The sequence below is a fragment of the Anomaloglossus baeobatrachus genome, assembly GCF_048569485.1.
Source record: "Anomaloglossus baeobatrachus isolate aAnoBae1 chromosome 5 unlocalized genomic scaffold, aAnoBae1.hap1 SUPER_5_unloc_21, whole genome shotgun sequence".
Taxonomy (NCBI): domain Eukaryota; kingdom Metazoa; phylum Chordata; class Amphibia; order Anura; family Aromobatidae; genus Anomaloglossus; species Anomaloglossus baeobatrachus.
In genome coordinates, this window is record NW_027441797.1 from 920,125 (window position 1) to 943,540 (window position 23,416).

At 44.6% G+C, this 23,416-nt stretch overlaps 1 protein-coding gene across 1 annotated transcript in view; it reads right to left on the reverse strand.

Annotated features, from left to right (window-relative positions):
* Positions 1-23,416, reverse strand: part of LOC142259007 (uncharacterized) — a 244,029-nt gene that overhangs the window by 209,103 nt on the left and 11,510 nt on the right. The window lies entirely within an intron of this gene.

Sequence of the window (23,416 nt, forward strand, 5' to 3'; positions counted from 1 at the left end):
GTAACTAAGACAGACGGTAAAACCAAATTTCAGACACACCGCAAACTCAGAAATAAACAGTGAGAGACTAAGGAGAAAAGGAAGAGCAGGAAGGCAGAAATAACAAGGGTTAACACCACAACTGCTCACAGCAATAATGCACAACAACCACTAGTTTGTATCACAACACCTCACTACACTTGTATAGGTAAACTATAGCTGGCGTTAATGGAATAGTCCAGCCAGCATATACAGAAGGGGAGCGAAAGATACTGGCTCCCCTACAGCATGTGATCAAAGACATTAACAAGGAGCCCAGCAAAGAATAACTCTTGCTAGTTTTACTAAGTATGTGGTTCAACACCTGCGTCTCATTGCATTGCTCACAGACATCAGAGAAGTTAGCAGAGTGCCAGAATCTGTAATTTCCACAGATCCTGATACCGCCATGACAGTTGGCGATGTCTGCAACCATCTCGTTGTGACATTGATCCACAACATAGACAATTTCAAAAAGGGTTTTTTTCGAAGAAGACAGATGCCAAATATTTAATGGGTTTGTCCGGGAGTGTAACATTGATGGCCTATCCTTAGGCTTTGTAACCAAAGCAGGTAGCAGGGTTTTGCTGTCTGTGCAGGTAAACATTAGGTCTCCCATTCATCAAGACCGGCGATGTACAATGAAAATTGATGTCAGGGACTGGCGTAAGATTTCTGGCATAGGGAACGCTGCAGTTTGTTATGAATTAGAGAAGCGGTGGCATCACACCCTTCTTCTGGCCAAGCTCTGTCCAATTTGGCAAAGCTGGTTAAAATTGGCGTGAAACCTCCAAAAGTTGCACAATTTATTTTTTGTACATTCATTTATTATTGACTGTAGAATGGCTATGACGTATCAATGTTTGGAATCAGCGGTACAAAAGGATGTTGATGAAATAGAGAATCATGACTGTAAGGCACTAGAGTGTTAATAAGTGCTGAGAAAACCGTGCAATGTAAAACCAACAACGGTCATCGTAATCAAAGAAAACAAGAGACTATAACAATATAGCTCTGCAGTGCAGCCAGGCCAACCATCTGTCTTTATAAAATCCTTCTCCGGTCTTCTTTCCAAGCTTATTGAGCAATTCACTGGAGGCAAAAAAGGGGTTTTCTGGTTCCATCTGGTACCAACCATCAATGATGTATTTATGTATTTACTATTATCAAGACCAACATAATCCAAAAGCTCAAAACGACCCATTGGGCAACGAGCTCCCAATTTCATTGCAAAATCCATGTCTTCCTTAAATGCATGACCTCTTTGATGAAGATGCACGAATTCCATTAGGTATGGTACCAGAAGACGGTTAACAATGAAGCCTGGGTTGTGTTTACATGACACAGGCGTCTTTCCCAGTGCTTTACTGAAGTCTATGAGAGAGTCAGAAGTTGTTTGGCTAGTCATTGTTGTCTTTAATCAAATATTTTTTATTTTTCATTAAATATACAAAGCCAATGTCAAATTTTCAGCAATAATAAACATAACTACAAACTTTCCATCCTCAACAACCCCTCCCCCCTCAGCGTACAGATTACTCACATCTATATAAAAGATCTCACATTTGTGCCTTTCAGTGACATATATTGGAATGTGTAGAACCAGGTATCCCTGCTCAGAGACAACATCTCCCAGCCCTAATATTTATCCATACTGCAACCACGGATTCCACAGTCTATCAAAAAGTGCAAGTTGTTTCCTTTTCCCATATATACTTCTCTCCATCCGAGCAATATGATTAACATATGCGATAAATTCCCCTCTAGTCGGTGGGTCCCCCTGCATCCAATGTTTGGCAATTACTTTCCTGGCCGCATACAGTAATCTGGCTATCGCTATTTTAAAAATGTTGTCTACTCTGATTTCCTCCACATAACCTAGGAGACATACCAAAGGTTGTTTGGGAAGTTTGCATCTATAAGCGCCTTCTATTTTGTTAAGAACAGTTATCCAGAAAGACGTCAACCTGGGGCACGTCCACATCATTTGGAAGATGCCGGCATCGTCTCCATTGCACCTAGGGCAGTCAGAGTTACTCCTCAGTCCCATTTTACACATAATTAGGGGGGATCTATACGCCCTATTCACCACATACAGATGGGACAATCTTGCTCGTTCGCTCATTGATAATTTCGGTATGTACTCCAGGATACTTTCCGACACCTCATCAGTGATCCCGTCTATCTCTGCCTCCCATTTAGTTCTAGTTCTTACTGGGTGGTTAAGCAAATATGTATGCAATAGATCCCTATATATAGTTGATATGATTCCTCTTGTGGGCACACTACTACACACATATTTCAATACTAAGTCTGCCTGAACCAGCAATGATTGTTTAACCCTCTGAGCCGCTACTGCATGTGCCATTCGTTTATAGTGGTAACACCCGGATGGAGATATCACAAATTCATCTTGTATTTGTGTAAACAGCTTCTAATGTCTCTGGTCTAGAATTTGCCACATACAGTTAGGTCCAGAAATATTTGGACAGTGACACAATTTTCGCGAGTTGGGCTTTGCATGCCACCACATTGGATTTGAAATGAAACCTCTACAACAGAATTCAAGTGCAGATTGTAACGTTTAATTTGAAGGTTTGAACAAAAATATCTGATAGAAATTGTAGGAATTGTACACATTTCTTTACAAACACTCCACATTTTAGGAGGTCAAAAGTAATTGGACAAAGAAGCCAAACCCAAAAAAAAAATTTTTATTTTCAATATTTTGTTGCGAATCCTTTGGAGGCAATCACTGCCTTAAGTCTGGAACCCATGAACATCACCAAACGCTGGGTTTCCTCCTTCTTAATGCTTTGCCAGGCCTTTACAGCCGCAGCCTTCAGGTCTTGCTTGTTTGTAGGTCTTTCCGTCTTAAGTCTGGATTTGAGCAAGTGAAATGCATGCTCAATTGGGTTAAGATCTGGTGATTGACTTGGCCATTGCAGAATGTTCCACTTTTTTGCACTCATGAACTCCTGGGTAGCTTTGGCTGTATGCTTGGGGTCATTGTCCATCTGTACTATGAAGCGCCGTCCGATCAACTTTGTGGCATTTGGCTGAATCTGGGCTGAAAGTATATCCCGGTACACTTCAGAATTCATCCGGCTACTCTTGTCTGCTGTTATGTCATCAATAAACACAAGTGACCCAGTGCCATTGAAAGCCATGCAAGCCCATGCCATCACGTTGCCTCCACCATGTTTTACAGAGGATGTGGTGTGCCTTGGATCATGTGCCGTTCCCTTTCTTCTCCAAACTTTTTTCTTCCCATCATTCTGGTACAGGTTGATCGTGGTCTCATCTGTCCATAGAATACTTTTCCAGAACTGAGCTGGCTTCATGAGGTGTTTTTCAGCAAATGTAACTCTGGCCTGTCTATTTTTGGAATTGATGAATGGTTTGCATCTATATGTGAACCCTTTGTATTTACTTTCATGGAGTCTTCTCTTTACTGTTGACTTAGAGACAGATACACCTACTTCACTGAGAGTGTTCTGGACTTCAGTTGATGTTGTGAACGGGTTCTTCTTCACCAAAGAAAGTATGCGGCGATCATCCACCACTGTTGTCATCCGTGGACGGCCAGGCCTTTTTGAGTTCCCAAGCTCACCAGTCAATTCCTTTTTTCTCAGAATGTACCCGACTGTTGATTTTGCTACTCCAAGCATGTCTGCTATCTCTTTGATGGATTTTTTCTTTTTTGTCAGTCTCAGGATGTTCTGCTTCACCTCAATTGAGAGTTCCTTAGACCGCATGTTGTCTGGTCACAGCAACAGCTTCCAAATGCAAAACCACACACCTGTAATCAACCACAGACCTTTTAACTACTTCATTGATTACAGGTTAATGAGGGAGACGCCTTCAGAGTTAATTGCAGCCCTTAGAGTCCCTTGTCCAATTACTTTTGGTCCCTTGAAAAAGAGGAGGCTATGCATTACAGAGCTATGATTCCTAAACCCTTTCTCCGATTTGGATGTGAAAACTCTCATATTGCAGCTGGGAGTGTGCACTTTCAGCCCATATTATATATATATAATTGTATTTCTGAACATGTTTTTGTAAACAGCTAAAATAACAAAACTTGTGTCACTGTCCAAATATTTCTGGACCTAACTGTATACCATATACCTTTACGTGCCCATTCCTTAATTTTGCCTATCTTATATATCTCAGAGCAGTTATCATTTTCCCACACCGGAGTGAATTCAGTTATTGCCGTAACCCCCCTCATCTGCTTGATCTGTCTCCAAATTCTGTTCATCAAATTAAGTGTAGGGTTTGTTTTCCCTAGTCTCCCAAATGATCCGTCCTCCAATCCTAACATCAATGGTCGTCGATGTAAAACATGCCCCAACAATCTAGATGCTGGATCCACCGCCACTAAATTCGCCCATCCCCTGAAATGTTGACTCTGAGCTGCCAGATAATATATTCCTGGATTGGGTAACGCTAACCCTCCCTCGTCCTTTGGTCTCTGCAACCTTTCAAGTTTGAGTCTGGCTTGTTTGTTCTTCTATATTAGAGCACGGAACATAGAATCAATCTCCTTAAAGTGACTCTGAGGGATACAGATAGGAGTATTGTGTATCACGTAGAATATCATGGGCATATTACCATTTTAATAAGGTTAATCCGTCCTATTACTGATAAATAAAGCTTATTCCAAGCAGTTATCTTACTACGCAGTTGGTTCAGCAAAGGGACTAGATTAATAGTGATGTAATTCCCAATTGGTAAGGATACCTGTATGCCTAGATATCTAAACTGGTCCACAACCCGCAATCTGTTAACCTCATCACCCTAGGTCGACCAGTCTATTCCCGCGTCCACCTGGAAAAGGTTTGATTTGGTCCAATTTATAGACAGTCCAAAGATCCTTCCGAACCGTTCGATCACCTGCATGGCATGGCTCAATGATGCCCCTGGGTCTGCGAATAATAACAGAATGTTGTCTGCATAGAGGGCTATCTTTTCTTCTAGAGGGCCATATACAAATCCCTTTATGTCTCTGTTCTGCCGTATAGCAGCCGCCAGTGGTTCCCCCGCTAGAGCAAAAAGGAGAGGCGAGAGCGGGCAACCCTGACGAGTACCCCTTTGTAAGTCCACTGTGTGTGACAACATTCCATTAATTCTCACTTTAGCCACTGGTCTAGCATATAACAGCTGTATCCAAGATGTAAAGTTAGGGCCAAGTTCCATATGTCTTAGCACTTCCCATAGATACCCCCATTCCACACTGTCAAATGCCTTATGGGCATCTAACGAAGCTATCACCCTCTGTCCCGGATTGTCCACCGGTAGCTGCATGTTAAGGTATAATCTTCGTATATTTTTCGCCGTAGATCTACTAGGCATGAAACCCGACTTATCTGGGTGAATTCGAGTAGATATCACTTCGGTTAATCGATTAGAGAGTACTTTGGCCAAAATTTTAACATCAGTCGTTAAAAGTGAAATGGGCCGGTATGACTCAGGGAGTTTTGGATCCTTATCCTCTTTAAGTATTACTGTTATTATCGCCTCCCTCATAGACGCTGGCAGTGTCCCCCGCTCTCTTGCCTCCTCCAAGACATTCAACAAATTGGGTAAGAGTATTTCTTCCAGAGATTTGTACACCTCCACCGACAATCCATCCACCCCTAGGGCTTTTTCATTTGCCATGCCATGCAAAGCTCTCTCCATCTCCTCAAGTGTAATTTGGGCCTCCAGACTGTGTCTCTCTGTCTCTGCTATTTTGGGTAATGTCATTGTATCTAAGAAAATCTCTAGGTCCTGCTGTCTCGACTCCCCTCTAGTGGAGTACAATTCCTCATAAAAGGCTGCGAACGTGTCCAAAATATCTTTCCCCTCCGTGACCAAATCTCCCGCTGTGGTGCGAATGCAGTGTACAAAGGATGGTTTTCTCTGGGCTGCCGTCACCACCGACAACAGGTGTCCCACCTTTTCTCCCTCCGCATAGACGTTCTCTCTGAAAAGCCTGTTTCCTGCTGCTTTCTTCAATAGCACTTTATTAACTTTTTCCTGAGCTGCTTTTAGCTTTTGCCTATACTCTGGTGTGGGCTGTGCTACCATCTCTGCTTCTGCTCCCTTCAAAGCCTCTAAGCAATCAATTTCCCCTTGTTTACTACGAGACTTACACTGGCAAACGTCTCTAAATAAAAGGCCTCTAAGGTATGCCTCCATGGCGTCCCAAACTACCAAAGGATCCGCACTACCTCTATTTAAGGCCCTGTCACACACACACACACACACACACACACACCCACACACACACAGATAAACCTTTGGCAGATCTGTGGTTGCAGTGAAATCATGGCCATATTGTTCAATTTGTACACAGCCACAAACCTGGCACTGATTGTCCACAATTTCACTGCAACCACAGATTTATCTGTGTGTGTGTGACAGGGCCTTAAGGGTAAAATATTCCAGCATCTCACTAGATATACCGTCCATGTCAATACAATTTAACCAAACCGGGTGTAACTTCCATTCTCTTGTTAGCCTCTCCCCCACTCCTCGTTTTTTAATAGATACCAGGATTGGACTATGATCCGATATTACTCTAGTCAAATATTCAACATGCGCAATCCCAGAATCCATCAGATCATTTCCCAAGGCCAGGTCTATACGTGAAAGCGTACCAAGGGTCGCGGAGTGACAGGAAAAACAGGTCACCCCCAAATTTCTTATCCTCCAAACGTCTACCAACCCCAATTCTTGGATAAAGGTACCAAACCCTGTCGCTCCATCACTTCGCGTCTCCCGTGATTTTTTGCTCCTGTCCCAATATGCATCTATGACATTATTAAAGTCACCGACCAACAAGAATGGCAAATTCCCCCATTTAGCCAAGCGCTCTCTCACCTCTCTAATTTTGGCACTAGTGTAAGGCAGCGGAACATATATAGCAGTAATGCATAGTAATTGTCCATACAACTTACAGATCACCATTACATATTGTCCCTCTGTGTCTATCCATGTCTCCACTTCTTCATGTTGGGCGGATCTATGAACCAACATAGAGACCCCGCTAGCATAGGTAGAGAAAGTAAAATGATATGCCTTTTGCACCCATCGTTTGTTCAGTGCATTCGTCGTTTCACTTGTCAAATGCATCTCCAATAAACACATTACTGATGGTCTCTGGTCTAGCATATATTTTATCATTGCATCTCTTCTACCTCTATCTGACAGTCCCCTTACATTCCAACATAATACTTTAATCTCCTCTCCCATATTGAATCACAGGTTATCTTTGTACAGGCATTTTGTCCCTCTGTACACTGAGTCTTTCCCTTCCCTAGCCCTTCCCTAGCCCTCCCCTTAGAACCGCCCCAACTAAACTCCCCCACCTCCGATTTACATCTTTAACTCCCTTATGGGGAATGAGGTCTATCTGTCCTAGACCGGTCAACCTCTCTCCTCTTTTTCTCCCGTACCAAACCTGTCTCATCCTAGTGAGCAGAACCCCCTAACTCACCTCCCGCCTTAACCATATTCGTTTTATTTGCAAATTTCATATAATGTAAACAGTTAACCTGAAAATTTGAAAACTTAAATATTTATCAATCGCCGCTGAACGGCCATAAGAAAAAAGAATTATTATCGACCTCCTGTCATTGTCCAGCTTATTGTTAGTGAATTCCGCTGTCTCATCTAACACTCAGGAACAGGAGCAGAAGATCAACAATGATAACCCGGTAGAAAAAAAAACAAAAAAAAAGGAGGTACTGTCTCTACAACAAAGATGGGCCTATGAAGTTTCCTCCTCTTCTAGTGTATGCAATTGCTTATGAATAACCAGTCTTGAATCCCAGGAAAATCACGAGATTGCAATATCGCTCGTAGCTAGCTTCTATCCTTCTCCTGTTGCTTGCGGGCTTCCTTGCATTGATGTCTATCCACTTCATGACTTCTTCCGGATCAAGAAAGAAGTGAACCTTCTCCAGTGCTACTACTCGGAGTTTTGCTGGGAAAATCATGGAGTATTTAACCTCCAGCTCTCGGAGTCGTCTCTTTACCCTTGTGAATTGCATTCTTTGTTTCAGTACAGAGTAGTCAAGGTATATAGCTACTGGGTGTCCATCTATTGTCAGGGTCTCCATATCCCGTGTCTTGCGTAGAATAATATTCCGGTCTCTGTAGTTAAGAAGCTTCGCCAGCATCATACGAGGTCCCTTGCCAGGTAGCTGCGGTTGCATTGGAACCCTGTATGCCCTTTCAATAGCGTATAGCTATAATCTTCTCTTTAAGTCACATTTCTATGAAGTCAGTAGGATTTCTTCCCTCAGCTCTTTCTGGGATGCCCACCAGTCTTATATTGTTCCTCCTGGAATGGTTCTCCAAGTTGTCTGTTTTTGTGGCCATCTCAGATATCTGCTTCTGGAATATTCTCTCTGCTTTTTGTAGTGCAACTATGTGATCCTCAGCTGTCCCCACTCTTTCTTCCACAGCACTGGTTCTCATATCAGCTTTCTTCTGATCTTTTTTGAGAGTAGCTATATCTCCCTTTATTCCCAGCACCTGCTGGGTTAAAGTTGTGAGGGCCTGTTTGCAGAAGGAGACCACCTGAAATACATCCTTAATAGTGGGGTTCTTTTGTATTTCATCTGCTGCCTGCTGCTCTCCTGAATCCTCATCCTGTTTATCTTCCCCTGATTCTCCCCTTGCTCCTTCAGCCTCCTCCGGGTCTTCCTCCTCCTCCCGTTTTCTTCCACCATCTTACCAGGCTCCCCCAGAGGTTCCACCGATTGCCTTGCATACTGTGCCAGCTTTGCAGCCGCTTCCATGCGGCGCTGGCAGGCTACGTTTGCCTTCTCTGGCTCCTCTCTGACCTCGGTGCCATCTTGTAAGCCAGGCACTTTCCCGGCTCCCACTTCCTTCTGCCGCCGCTTGGTCATCTCGCTGATTCAGGAGCTGGAACTTCTTCTGCTGGGAGTCGGGTCCTTCCCTTGTCCTCCGGTGCCACTATACCCGTCGGCCATGCGGTGGTTCCGGCGGTGTCACGGTGAGTCAGCGGGAGAGTGTCTCCTCGCGTGCGCTCACATCCCGGTCCAGGCTCCGCCCCCCAGTCATTGGTGTCTTAATGACCTCCACCAGCTTCATCATTGGATTAAAGAAATGCAGCCCTCCGAACTGATCCTGCCTAGTTGTGGAGTTGGCTATGTCAGCTATGAGGAAGTGTTGCTGGCAAATATGGTGTGTTCTGGTGCAAATTTGTCCAGTGTCTTCATTAGTGCATTTTTCACTTCCATGTTTTCTATTATGACTTCTACCACCAGATCATTGCTGTGCACCACGGCTGCTGGGTCTGTGCTTGTGCTGAAGTATCAGAGGGTTTTGCTGATGAATTGTGAATCAGCCTCAGGCTTGTCCGCAAACATCTTCTTAGTGACCATTTTCAAGCTGTCTTCAATACTTTTGGCAAACTTTTTCAAGCTGTCATCAGTCTGGTCCACAAAAACAACAGTGTGTCTGTTTGCTGCAGCTACCTGCGCTATCCCGGCACCCATCAGGCCTCCTCTGATCACAGTCACGTGCTTGATAGTCAGCTTGTTCGCAGTGGCGCTGGAGGCCATACATTTTGCTATGAATTACCAGTAAGAGGAGGCCATGTCTGCTTGTACTGCTGGGAGCTGAAGGACTTGCGAGTGAGGTCACCACAGTGCACTGTGATGATTTAGTCGCACAATCTTTTTTCACAACTCTGTGTTGCATAAAAAAGAGAATTTTGTTTACTTACCGTAAATTCTTTTTCTTATAGTTCCGACATGGGAGACCCAGACCATGGGTGTATAGGTTCTGCCTCCGGAGGACACACAAAGTACTACACTAAAAGTGTAGCTCCTCCCTCCGAGCATATACACCCCCTGGATGACAAATCTAACCAGTTTAGTGCAAAAGCTGAAGGAGGACATCCACCCATAAGTAGAGATAGAGTAAAACCCGGAATAACCGGAACCTCTGTCTACAACAACAGCCGGTGAAAACACACGGAACAAGAACTGCCAACAGGCAACAGGGAGGGTGCTGGGTCTCCCATGTCGGATCTATAAGAAAAAGAATTTACGGTAAGTAAACAAAATTCTCTTTTTCTTCATCGTTCCTTATGGGAGACCCAGACCATGGGACGTCTCAAAGCAGTCCATGGGTGGGAAATAAACAGAAAACTGAGAAGTAGGCAAAACCTAACTTCACAAATGGGCGACAGCCACCTGAAGGATGCGTCTGCCCAAGCTCGCATCTGCCGAAGCATGAGCATGCACTTGGTAGTGCTTCGAAAAGGTGTGCAGACTAGACCAAGTGGCAGACTGACAGACCTGCTGAGCCGTAGCCTGGTGCCTGAAAGCCCAAGAGGCACCGACAGCTCTGGTCGAGTGCGCCTTAATCCCCGGCGGGGGAGGCACCTGAGAACATTGGTAGGCATCGGATATGGCCGACCTAATCCAACGAGCCAGAGTCGGTTTAGAAGCCGAGAGACCCTTGCGCTGACCTGTGGTTAGCACAAACAGAGAGGTGCACCGCCTGAGAGCGGCGGTGCGTGACACATAGATCCGGAGCGCCCGCACCAGATCTAAAGTATGCAACGCTTTCTCAAAGCGATGCACAGGGGCCGGACAAAGGGAAGGCAATGAAATGTCCTGGTTAAGGTGGAAAGAAGACACCACCTTAGGGAGAAAGTCCGGAGTCGGACGGAGAACCACCTTGTCTTGGTGAAAAACCAAAAAGGGTGACTCCGAAGAGAGCGCAGCCAAATCAGAGACTCTCCTGAGAGAAGTTATGGCCACCAGAAAGACCACTTTCTGTGAAAGTCGAAACAAAGAAACCTCCCTAAGAGGCTCAAAGGGGGGTTTCTGTAAGGCCGTGAGGACCAGATTAAGGTCCCAGGGATCCAAAGGCCGCCGGTAAGGAGGAATGATGTGAGATGCACCCTGCATGAAGGTGCGCACCTGGGCCAGTCGGGCGATACGCCGCTGGAACAACACTGACAGAGCCGAGACCTGTCCCTTGAAGGAATTGAGGGATAGTCCTAGCTGCAGACCGGACTGTAGAAAGGACAGGATGGTCGGCAAGGAAAAAGGCCAAGGAGCATGGCCGGAAGAGCGACACCAGGACAGGAAAATTCTCCAAGTCCTCTGGTAAATCCTGGCCGAGGAAGACTTCCGAGCCTGAGTCATAGTGGAGATGACCTTTTTTTTTCTACGGTTTTTATACAAGAAAATGCCATGGCAGATGACATGACCAGTGATACCATAAATTCACCCTTGAATATTACCTGCTTAACCCAGCAGGAAGTATGCCGCCGCCTCGAAATCACTAAGGTTGACAAATCTCCGGGCCCGGATGGCATACACCCCAGAGTACTACAGGAATTGAGTTCTGTGATAGATAGACCATTATTTTTAATCTTCTCAGATTCCTTAATAACAGGGTCGGTACCGCAGGACTGGCGCATAGCAAATGTGGTGCCAATATTCAAAAAGGGGACAAAAACTGAGCCGGGAAATTATAGGCCGGTAAGTTTAACCTCTACGGTTGGTAAAATCCTTGAGGGTTTCTTGAGAGATGCTATACTGGAGTATCTCAAGAAAAATAACCTTATGACAGAGTATCAACATGGGTTTATGAGGGATCGATCCTGTCAAACTAATTTGATCAGCTTCTATGAAGAGGTAAGTTCAAGTCTGGACCAGGGAAATGCAGTGGATGTTGTGTATATGGACTTTTCAAAAGCTTTTGATACGGTGCCACACAAAAGGTTGGTACATAAAATGAGAATAATGGGGATAGGGGAAAATATGTGTAACTGGGTTAAAAACTGGCTCAGTGATAGGAAACAAAGGGTGGTTATTAATGGTATGCACTCGGACTGGGTCTCAGTTCATAGTGGGGTACCACAGGGGTCAGTATTGGGCCCGCTTCTTTTCAACATATTTATAAATGACCTTGTTGGGGGCATGCGGAGTAGAATTTCAATATTTGCAGATGATACTAAACTCTGCAGGGTAATCAATACAGAGGAGGATAATTTTATATTACAGGGAGATTTATGTAAATTGGAGGATTGGGCTGAGAAGTGGCAATTGAAGTTTAATGTAGATAAATGTAAGGTCATGCACTTGGGTAGAGGAAATAACATTTATGATTATGTACTTAATTGTAGAACACTGGGTAAAACAGACACAGAAAAAGACTTGGGTGTATGGGTGGATGGTAAACTTCACTTTAGTGGACAGTGTCAGGCAGCTGCTGCCAGGGCTAATAAAATAATGGGATGTATTAAAAGAGGTATAAGTGTTCATGAAAAAAATATAGTTCTACCTCTGTACAAGTCACTAGTGCGACCGCACTTAGAATACTGTGTACAATTCTGGTCACCGATATATAAGGACATAGCTGAACTGGAGAGGGTGCAGAGAAGAGCGACTAAGATTATTAGAGGAATGGGTGGGCTGCAATACCAAGACAGGTTATTAAACTTGGGGTTATTTAGTTTGGAAAAACGAAGGCTTAGGGGGGATCTAATCACAATGTATAAATATATGAGGGGACAGTACAGAGACCTTTCCAAAGATCTTTTTACACCTAGGCCTGCGACTGGAACACGGGGGCATCCGCTACGTCTTGAGGAAAGAAGGTTTAATCATAATCACAGACGAGGATTCTTTACTGTACGAGCAGTGAGACTATGGAACTCTCTGCCGCATGATGTTGTAATGAGTGATTCACTACTAACATTTAAGCAGAGCCTGGACGCCTTTCTTGAAAAATTTAATATTACCAGTTATGTATATTAGATTTTATGTCAGGGTATTGATCCAGGGAACTAGTCTGATTGCCGGATGTGGAGTCAGGAAGGAAATTTTTCCCCATTGGAACTTGTTTGCCACATTGGGTTTTTTTTTGCCTTCCTCTGGATCAACATGTTAGGCTACGGGTTGAACTAGATGGACTTGGAGTCTCCCTTCAACCTTAAAAACTATGATACTATGATACTATGATATGACCTCGGGAGGAATGCCTGAAGCCGTCAGGATCCAGGACTCAAGAGCCACGCCGTCAATCTGAGAGCCGCAGAATTCTGGCGGAAAAACGGACCTTGAGAGAGAAGGTCTGGGCGGTCCGGGAGATGCCACGGCACCTCTACGGACAGACGGAGCAGGTCTGGGTACCAAGCTCGCCTGGGCCAGTCTGGAGCAATGATTATGACCCGACGGCCCTCCATTCTGATCTTGCGCAGGACTCTGGGCAAGAGAGCTAGAGGGGGAAACACGTAGGCCAGACGGAACTGGGACCAATCCTGAACCAGTGCGTCCGCTGCCAAGGCCTGAGGATCGTGGGAGCGAGCCACGTAAACCTGGACCTTGTTGTTGTGCCGGGATGCCATTAGATCCACTTCCGGAGTGCCCCACTTGCGGCAGATTGACCGGAACACTGCCGGATGCAGGGCCCACTCGCCGCTGTCCACGGTTTGACGGCTGAGATAATCTGCCTCCCAGTTTTCTACGCCTGGGATGTGGACTGCGGATATGGTGGACTTGGAGTTATCCGTCCACTGAAGGATGCGTTGAACCTCCAACATCGCCAGGCGGCTGCGAGTCCCGCCCTGGTGATTGATGTAGGCAACTGCTGTCGCGTTGTCCGACTGGACTCGAATGTGCTTGTCCGCCAACAGGTGGTGAAAGGCTACGAGAGCTAGGAGCACAGCTCTGATTTCCAGCACATTGATCGAGAGGGCTGATTCGGACGGAGTCCAAGTGCCCTGTGCTCGGTGGTGGAGAAATACTGCTCCCCAGCCGGAGAGACTGGCGTCCGTGGTGAGGATCACCCAGGACGGAGACAGGAAGGAGCGTCCCTGAGACAGAGAGAGGGTGCCGAAGCCACCACTGAAGAGAGCTCCTGGTCTGTGGCGACAGAGCCACTAGCCTGTGCAAGGAAGAGGTCCACTTGTTCCAAAGGCGGAGAATGTCCAGCTGCAGAGGACGCAGATGGAACTGGGCAAAGGGAACCGCTTCCATTGACGCCACCATCTGACCCAGCACCTGCATGAGGTGCCTGATGGAATGACGGCGGGGCTTCAATAGAGAACGCACCGTGTGATACCAATGTGATATGACTGAAGTTTGAATGACTATTAGATAGGGATCATAATCAAAAGATAGGAGTGATCCCAGATATTATTTGACCTATCAATAATTCAGTATCAAAGAGATGTCCTTTGGATAATATTTCACTAATGATGACCAAGGAATACATGTCAACCAGGTTTTGAAGCAGTTTTAAGATAATGAGGAAGTCACATTTACAGTCCCACTTACCGGAAACTTGTGGTTGGCTTAAAGACAGGTTTAAGGAAGCTTGCATATGAAATTTACGGCTCATTGCAATATTTCACTAACACTATGGTCAAACTGTGGTCGGCCAGTTGTCAACTGGCAGGATGTGCAGGAAATGTGCAGGAAGCTGCCGGTGCCCACAGCAGTTTGTGGTCAAGTTACATGAACATGACTCAGCTGTCACATGCTGGTGACCATTTAAACACAACCTACAAATTTTCCTATAAAAATACACCGGACTCGCTTAATGTAAGGGAAATCTTCCAGGACATTGAAGTGTACGCACTGCTCCTGTGATGCAAGATGCCATGATGTTGATTCCTTTATCATTAACTCGAGTTCCCTCCGATGTGAAAGGATTGCTACAACAAACGGTAATGTTGATGCATATTTCTGTTATTGTATAAGATTCTAAATGCCTATGTACCATTAACTATTCATGTGCTATTAAAATAAATAGTATCTTGCTATAAAGAATATTAGTATTCGTGCCTGATTAGGATATCAGTGAGCGCTTCGTAAGTACGGGCTTTCAGCCCCCTTTTTAGTAGAATTTAGCAAGACATAAATTGGCGTAGTCGGCAGGATTACTTCTATAAGAAGTAATTAACGAATTTTTGTAATTTAGAAATTAAAAACATATATTTGGCAAATTTCCAGATATATTTTTTCAATCCTTTTGCATAGTGTCAAAATGTTCAGAAAACGTAAGGATAATGTTAAGGAGGTTGTTGTGGAGATCCCGAGCTGGATTGAGGCTCCCTACAATCTTATAGCACATGAATTGGTCAATTGTGGATTGGCAGAACAATGGCAGAATAAGCTCAAGGGTTGTGAAGCTACTGATGTTGTGAATGTACTCAGTGGTGCCCCTGTGAAAACAGGTGATGTAGTGTCTTGTGGATTGGTAGAACAATGGCAGGACAAGCTTAAGGGTAGTGAAGCTACTGATGTTGTGAATGTACTCAGTGGTGCCCCTGTGAAAGCAGGTGATGTAGTGTCTTTAGCACGGCACAAACAATGGCAGGATAAGCTTAAGGGTAGTGAAGCTACTGATGTTGTGAATGTATTCGGTAGTGTCCCTGTGAAAGCAGGTGATGTAGTGTCTTTAGCACGGCGCAAACAATGGCAGGATAAGCTTAAGGGTAGTGAAGCTACTGATGTTGTGAATGTATTCGGTAGTGTCCCTGTGAAAGCAGGTGATGTAGTGTCTTTAGGACGGCGCATCTGGATTTTGGCAAGTGCATATAGTGTAATGCATGAGCGTAATCTAAAGATGCAGAAGAAAAGTTCCCAGATGGAACAAAAGATGATAGAATTAGGTGGCCTGAAAACAGTTCTGGAATGTAATACCAGACTGTTGAAGGATAAATTGGAACATTATCAGAATGTGGCACAAAAAGCTGCCATAAAAATTGCTCAAAATAAGTACAAGAAAAGAAGAGGAAAGGTAAGTAAAATCCAAATTGCTCAAAATAAGTACAAGAAAAGAAGAGGAAAGGTAAATAAAACCAAAGTACATAAAAGTATCGTCTCAGCTTCTATAAACTGGGATCTCGATACTTGGGATGGGGATGTGTGGGATTCATCTTCATCATCTGATGAGGAGGATTACCATAAAGGGAAGATTCAGGCTAACCTAGTAAGGAGGCGCCTAGAGAGGACAGAGAATGAGATCATCCGGGAACATGTCCGGGATGGTCAAGGGAATCTGCAATATGACGAAGATGGTAATGCCATCACAAATGAGAGAACGATTCCTCATGTAAAACATCGAGTAACCATTGAAGATTACTCTCAGGGAGAAGTTGATAGCATTTTAACACAGTTTAGACAAGAACCAGGAGAAGGAGAAATTCCCTGGTTGGTCAGGGTGCACGATCTCGGAGGAGGTGGAGTGCACTTTGACGTTGGAGACGTGGCAAAATTTGTCACCATGTCTCGGGACCCAGTAATTCAGAGATCAATAAAAAATTATTTTGTTGATCATAATGAGCATGGTACTCAAAACTTAATCATGATCTTAGCCCATGCTTTTCTTGACAAATACCCATCAGAAGCAGACTTTCCTATCAATGATAAACCTTGGTATACCTTAAAAGATGGTATGGAAAGGCTGAAGGAAGAAGCAATGAGGAATGCTCTTCCTCTTTTGGGAATGGATGATGATTATCTCCAGTACCCATTGACAGCCAGCATAAGAAATAGGCTGCTTAAACATGCTCCTCCAGCATACAAAACAGTTATTTTAACCTTAACTGTAGCGCTGACTGGAGAATCAATCGCTGTAGTTCTAGGGAGGATGAGGGAGTTACAGGATATGGGACAGTGGGATAAACCATCCCCTGGAGGCCATGTTGGTAACAGTAAGCTAAACAATCCTGATTGTAAAGAGAAATCAGTAGGGGAGGCCCCACGAGTGTCTCGCAAAGACATGTTCCAGGCTTTTCTTAAAGCCGGGATCAATAAGGAAAGGATTGATGGAAAGGAGACAGGAGAATTATGGAAGTTGTACAAACAGAAAGTTCTATCCACAAAGAAAGTGACCACTACAAATGTGGAAGGGGGTTCAAAAACCCCCAAGGTAAAGAAATCAGAGGGAAAAGGGGAAAAAACCCCAAAGAATGTGTCTTGGGAAGATTTTCAGTCAGTTTATCCATGGGAAGAACTGGCTGCAGCCGTGGCCACAAAGGTCACGGAAGGAAGGGCTAATACACAGACTGAAGTCTGTGTAAATGAAAGTTCAGAAGGAAGTGATTTACCATAGGTAGCCAGCCAAGCCCCCCTATTGATAAAAAGGGACGAACGTCCCTACGTCAATCTTAGCATACATTGGAAAGGGGGAAATGTTCAAAGAGTCCCAGCTTTGATTGACACGGGGGCGGAGGCTACTTTAATTCATGGAAACCCAGAAAAAATAAAAGGACCTCGAGTAAAAATTGCTGGACTAGGTGGTCAATTGATCACCGGGGTTCAGACACAGGTAGCTTTGAAGATAGGTAATTTACCTATCAAGCAGTATACGGTGCTGGTAGTTCCTATACCAGAATATATTTTGGGAATTGATATCCTAAAATGGATGACTCTTAATCTAACCGAAGAAAAATTCTCCTTTGGGGTTATGTCTTGTCATAAGGAAATGCAGATTTCACATTATATCAATGATATAATGATACAAGGACAAGATGAGCAAAGTGTGAAAGATCAATTGACAAAACTGGTTGCTCATATGTGGAGTAAAGGATGGGAAATCAATGATGCCAAGGTTCAAGGACCGTCTCAGGTGGTAACATTTCTAGGGATTCAGTGGAACAAGGGGCACAGAGAGATCTTGCCCAATGCCAGACAGAAAATTATTAATTTTCCGGTCCCTAAATCCAAACAGGAGACTCAGTCTTATATTGGATTGTTTGATTTTTGGAGACAACATATCCCTCATTTGGGACAAATGTTGGCTCATTTGTACAAAGTAACGAGGAAAAAATATGAGTTCCACTGGGGAGAGGAACAGCAAAATGTGTTTGAGATGGTCAGGGAAGTGTGGCAAGACATTGAAGGGATTATTCAATCTACCAAGACCACTGTATTTCATTTCGATGCTCATGTCCCTACTAACTCACTTGAACGTTTGTTTAATTCAGAAGCAGATAAAGCAGCAGCCATCAGACAAGTCAGTCCAACAGTTGACAAGGCAAGGTACAGCTGTTTGGGCACACCAGAAAGAGCGACACCTTATTCAGCAGGTTTAGACCTCAGTACATTGGAAACTGTCGTGGTACCTCCAGGTAAGGTAAAACCAATTTCAACAGAATTGGGTTGCCAGATACCAAAGGATCATTATGGTCAAATAGCCACTCCTAGTTTAGTGTTAAAAGGAGCCATAGTGGTGGGAGGGGTAATAGATGCAGATTATCAGGGAGAAATCAAGGTACTGATGCTAAATTTGGGAAATGAACCTTTGATATTGATGAAACACCAGAAGGTGGCTCAGATGTTAATAATTCCAATAAACTTGTCTGAAATAAGAGAAGGAACTGCCCCGGCAGAATTAACAATACGGGGTACTAAAGGTTTTGGATACTCTAATATTACAAATGTAGGAGCAAAAATATGGATTCAAAACCTCCAAGGACCGCCCTAAGAGACAGAGGTAATAGCGGTCGGAAAAGATCGTACTCTCCTGATAATGAGACCAGGAGTGGAGAAGTGGGAATATGTTCCACAAGAAAAATGTTATTTACGAGAATAATAGTCTATCTTTATTTGCAGATGGTGTTGTAAATAAGCGGAATCCATGGTATCGGTTTCTGGGAAGAGTTCGATAGTGATGAGATGGAGAAATTCCTGTGTTTGATGTTTGCCTCTTTGGTCGTTGGATGGACAAGTCTACATCAGGAGGAACCTGTGGCGAATGAATTTCTGATGCACCATCACATTTTCAACACACAGATTGCTGGATCTGTACACATTCTTCGGTTACAGCCACCAGTATCCCTTATCTGGATGTCCCGGTATCGATGGAGGAAATCTTAAAGTAGAAAAGTTGTTCTGATCATCTTGCTGATAAAGACACTCGAAGTGTTCGTCTATAGAATGCGACAGTACCCATTTCCGTAGTGGGATGGATCAATCTTCCATGATGGCAAGGCAATTTGAATGCAACAGTCACCAATTTGCAATATCTGGCTTTTAAGGGAGGAATTTGGGTACCAAGAAATAAGACTGGACTGACTAACCTGGGATTCATCCCTATGGGGAATATAAAAATAAGTTTTGGGACAGCTATAAATACTGTAGATGCTTTTAAACCCAGCTTAGTGGAAAGGACAATTCATGATATGTTATGGCCTTATGCCAATATGTTCATAAATGGGACTAGTGAAACTTGTAGTAACATATCGGGAAATGTAATGTGTAATGATTCCTTTGAATATCGAGCAAATGCCAAAACACATGATGTTCAAGGGAGCTTTTCAGATAATATTGCTTTTAGTTTTAATATACTGTACAAAAGTAGTGAAAGTAATTATATTTGTGATTCAACGTTTATCTAAACAAACCAAGAAAACAAAATTTGTGGCAAACAATATTTCTTGGTCATGGTATGGTATATTCCGAGTGATCTTCTTCTAGTGGAATACTGATGATGGAAAATAATCCCTGGGATCAAGGACCGATTGTGATACCAATGTGATATGACTGAAAGAATGTGTGATTAGATAGGAATCATAAAAGATAGGAGTGATCCCAGATATTATTTGACCTATCAATAATTCAGTATCAAAGAGATGTCCTTTGGAGGGCCAATATGATGACCAAAGAATACATGTCTTGAAGCAGTTTTCAAGATAAAGGAAGTAACATTCACAGTTCCACTTGCCGGAAACTTGTGGTTAGCTTAAAGACAGGTTTAAGGAAGCTTGCATATGAAATTTACGGCTCATTGCAATATTTCACTAACACAATGGTCAACTGTGGTCGGCCAGTTGACCACTGGCTAAATGTGCAGGAAATGTGCAGGAAGCTACTGGTGCCCACAGCAGCTTGTGGTCAAGTTACATGAACATGACTCAGCTGTCATATGCTGGTGACCATGTAAACCCAACCTACAATATTTTCCTATAAAAAATACACCGAACTCGCTTAATGTTAAGGGAATACCTTCCAGGACATTGAAGTGTACGTACGCACTGTTCCTGTGATGCAAGATGCCATGATGTTGATTCCTTATCATTAACTCGAGTTCCCTCCGATGTGAAAGGATTGCTACAACATAACGGTAATGTTGATGCATATTTCTGTTATTGTATAAGTTTCTATGACTATAGTTCTTATGCCTATCTACCATTGATTATATTCATGTGCTATTAAAATAAATAGTATCTTGCTATAAAGAATATTAGTATTCGTGCCTGATTAGGATATCAGTGAGCGCTTCGTAAGTACGGGCTTTCAGCCCCCTTTTTAGTAGAATTTAGCAAGACAGATGGCGGTGACAAACTGGCTGGATAGTCCTCGTCCTAGGTCCTTTCCCAAAATTACAGGGGTGGGGACGCCGTCCATGAGCCCCACTTCAACCTCTCCTTGGTCAGTTCCCCAGTCCAACTGCACTCGTGCCAGAGGGATGTTCGAGCGCTGGCCCCCAGCAAGGGTAATGGTCACTTGGCGGCCAGGTAAATGATGTTCTGTGGGAACAATATCTGGGCTGACCAGGGTGATGGAAGATCCCGAGTCTCGAAGTCCCTGAGCCTGTATATCACCGACCTTGACCGTCTGGATGTGGGGATGGAGGTTAGCTGGTGTACGGTGTCCGGCCTGCCGTAGGGTGTGGACTGGATAAACCACTTCCTCAGCTATTGGTGTTTCTCGGGAGTAGCATTCCTCAGGTCTCGTTGGTTCATCTCGGCATATGTTGACTGGTAGACGGGCTCCAGGCATGTGGCCCCGGTTTTGTAGACACTCTTTGGCCATGTGTCCAAGGCGCCCACACGTATAACAGCGCCGTGGGTTAGACAAGTCACCCACCCTTTTGGTAAACCTTTGTCTTGTTGGGGCTTCTGTGGGGTAATGAGTTAGTCCAGCACGTGAGTCTGGGGGTCGCTTGAATCCATGGTGGAGGGACCTCCTCAGATCGGTGGGCCTATTGGGCCTCCAGCTGGGTCGGTTGGCTGTAAATTCGTCAGCCAATCGCGCTGCTTGCTCTGGGGTGTCGGGCTTCCTGTCAGCTACCCATTCTCGGATTTCCGGGTCCATCTGCTCCAGCAGCTGTTCAAGCACTAGCACATCCCGGAGGGCAGCAGCGGAGTGGGCAGCCCGACCATCGAGCCAGCGATTACAGTGTCGTCGGAGTTGACTGCCAAATTCGACGTACGAGACACCCTGGCGAGACATAGTTCGGAACTTAGTGCGATGTCTCTCGGGTGTTATGGTAAAAAGGGCCAACAAAGTGTCCTTAATAATTCTGTAGTCCAAGCAGTCCTGAGGACCAAGTGATCGGACAGCCTCCTGGGCCCGGACCGGCAAGCTTGTCCACAGGTATTTGGACCACTCATCTGTGGGCACCTGGTGCATACGCATTAGCATCTCAAAGTTTTGCAAGTGTTCATCTATCTCAGTGCTGGAATCATTAAACACTGGCACATCCCTGTAGAGAAGATGACTTCCTTGGTGGTGGTCTATCCTGGAGGTAGGTGCTGATGGTGAGGAAATTGGAAATCCAAACACAAATTGCAGAACACCAGCCCTCTCTTCCCTTGAAGCTTCAGGCCCCAATGCAGTAAACAATTCCTTGACTCGGTCTGCTTGGGTTTGGTTTGTTTCCAGACTGTCACTGGATCTAGGATGAGATACAGGGTTTACCTCCTCTGATACCACAACGGCAGTGTCCTCATCGTCCTCTGCATCATTCTGGGCATCCCAACAGACTAATTTCTGGATCAAGTCTGACCGAGTGTCAGTGTTCCTGTAGTCAATCTTTCGCATCTGGCACAGATCCTGTAGCATCCATTTACTGCTGCGGTCGTAACTCCTCTCTGGTCCTTGTCCCATGGCTGGGCTGGTGGGGTTGGACATGGCAGCGTCCGAAACCTGAATGCCTCCCCTATGGCCTGCTGGGTGTGCTTATGTACCTCCCTGGTTGTTGAGCCCTGGACGGTGTCCGAAAACACCAGTCCACTGCAGCTCCCCTGGGTAAACCAGGCTGAGTAGTATCCCACTGCTGCCACCAATTGTGGAGACACGGGGCTCAGTGGGTGCTCTCGTCCACTAAAACCCGCCGCCTTTAGAAAGACAGCGTGGCTCAGGGCTCATCCCAACTGAACGCCAGCCTCCTTAACCGTGGGCGTAACACTACTCAGACAACACAGGGTGAGGGAACCACAATAATTAGACTTTATTGGATCCCCAAACAATTAACGGCACATAACACATAACCAGCAAAACACACAAATGTAACAGGCAACAGAGTCTCACCCTTCCGCTGGCTCACCAGGGATTTAGAATGTCCATGCCTCAGAGGTTCCAGGGCTATTTACTCAAATCCAGCAGCACCCCGCTTTTGGCGGGCACCCACCGAGAAAAGAATAATGCCAGATTTAGGAAGCTGGCTGAGGTCTGCAAAGTCTGTTCCAGGTGACTGAACTGTCCCAACCTGAGTGTCCTCCTTAGGTAGTCCTGGTATGATGTTACAATCCTGGCAGCCGGAGTCGAAATCCCTAGGCTGTGGATATGGTCTCCAACCGGATCCGGAGTCCCTAGATTGAAGCCATAAGATATCCTGATCCTCTAGTCAGCTCCAAAGAGCTTAGACTGGATCCATCAACCTTCATCAACCCTGGTGGCTTAAAGAAGTCCCTTTTATAGTCATAACTTTCCCTTAGGATACACTGCGTCCTCATCGATTGGTTGGACAAGATTGCTTCTCCCATTGGATGAATTTCAAGCTGCATGGATAATGTTCATTTAAATGATGTGCATAGAAAGACTGAGGGTGTACATGTAATCTGGGAGTCACCGACTAGACAATGGCTACTAAGGTAATCACATTATCAATACACAACTACAATACAATGGTTATTGGAAAAGTCTGGAGAGCAATAGCTAAGCAAACATGACTTAGCACACATAAGAACAATAGTCTGGCTGAATGTTAAGAAACTTTAACCCATGAGAGTCCATGTCGTCACATTGTTCAGTGGTTAATAAAGTGTTAAGAGGGTGCTTTTTTTTGTCTTTCATTTGAGCTAAAGGATTTTTGGGGAGTTTGTGTTTATTTACTTTCACTTACAGATTACTGATGGGGTGTCTCAGTCAACTGCCTTCACTAATCTAGCACTTTGTGGTAGCTATGGGCTGATATTAACTCCGTATTACCCGATTGACACTGCACCAGGGCAATTGGGATGATTTGGCAGTCTGATATTTTTAGGCTGGGGGCACCCTAATAACCATAGGCCTCCCCAGTCTGAGAATACCAGCCCCCAGCTGTGGAAAATAGAGGTGACTGCATGCCGTTATTATTTATTTTACTGTACGATATAGACCCATCTACCGACGTC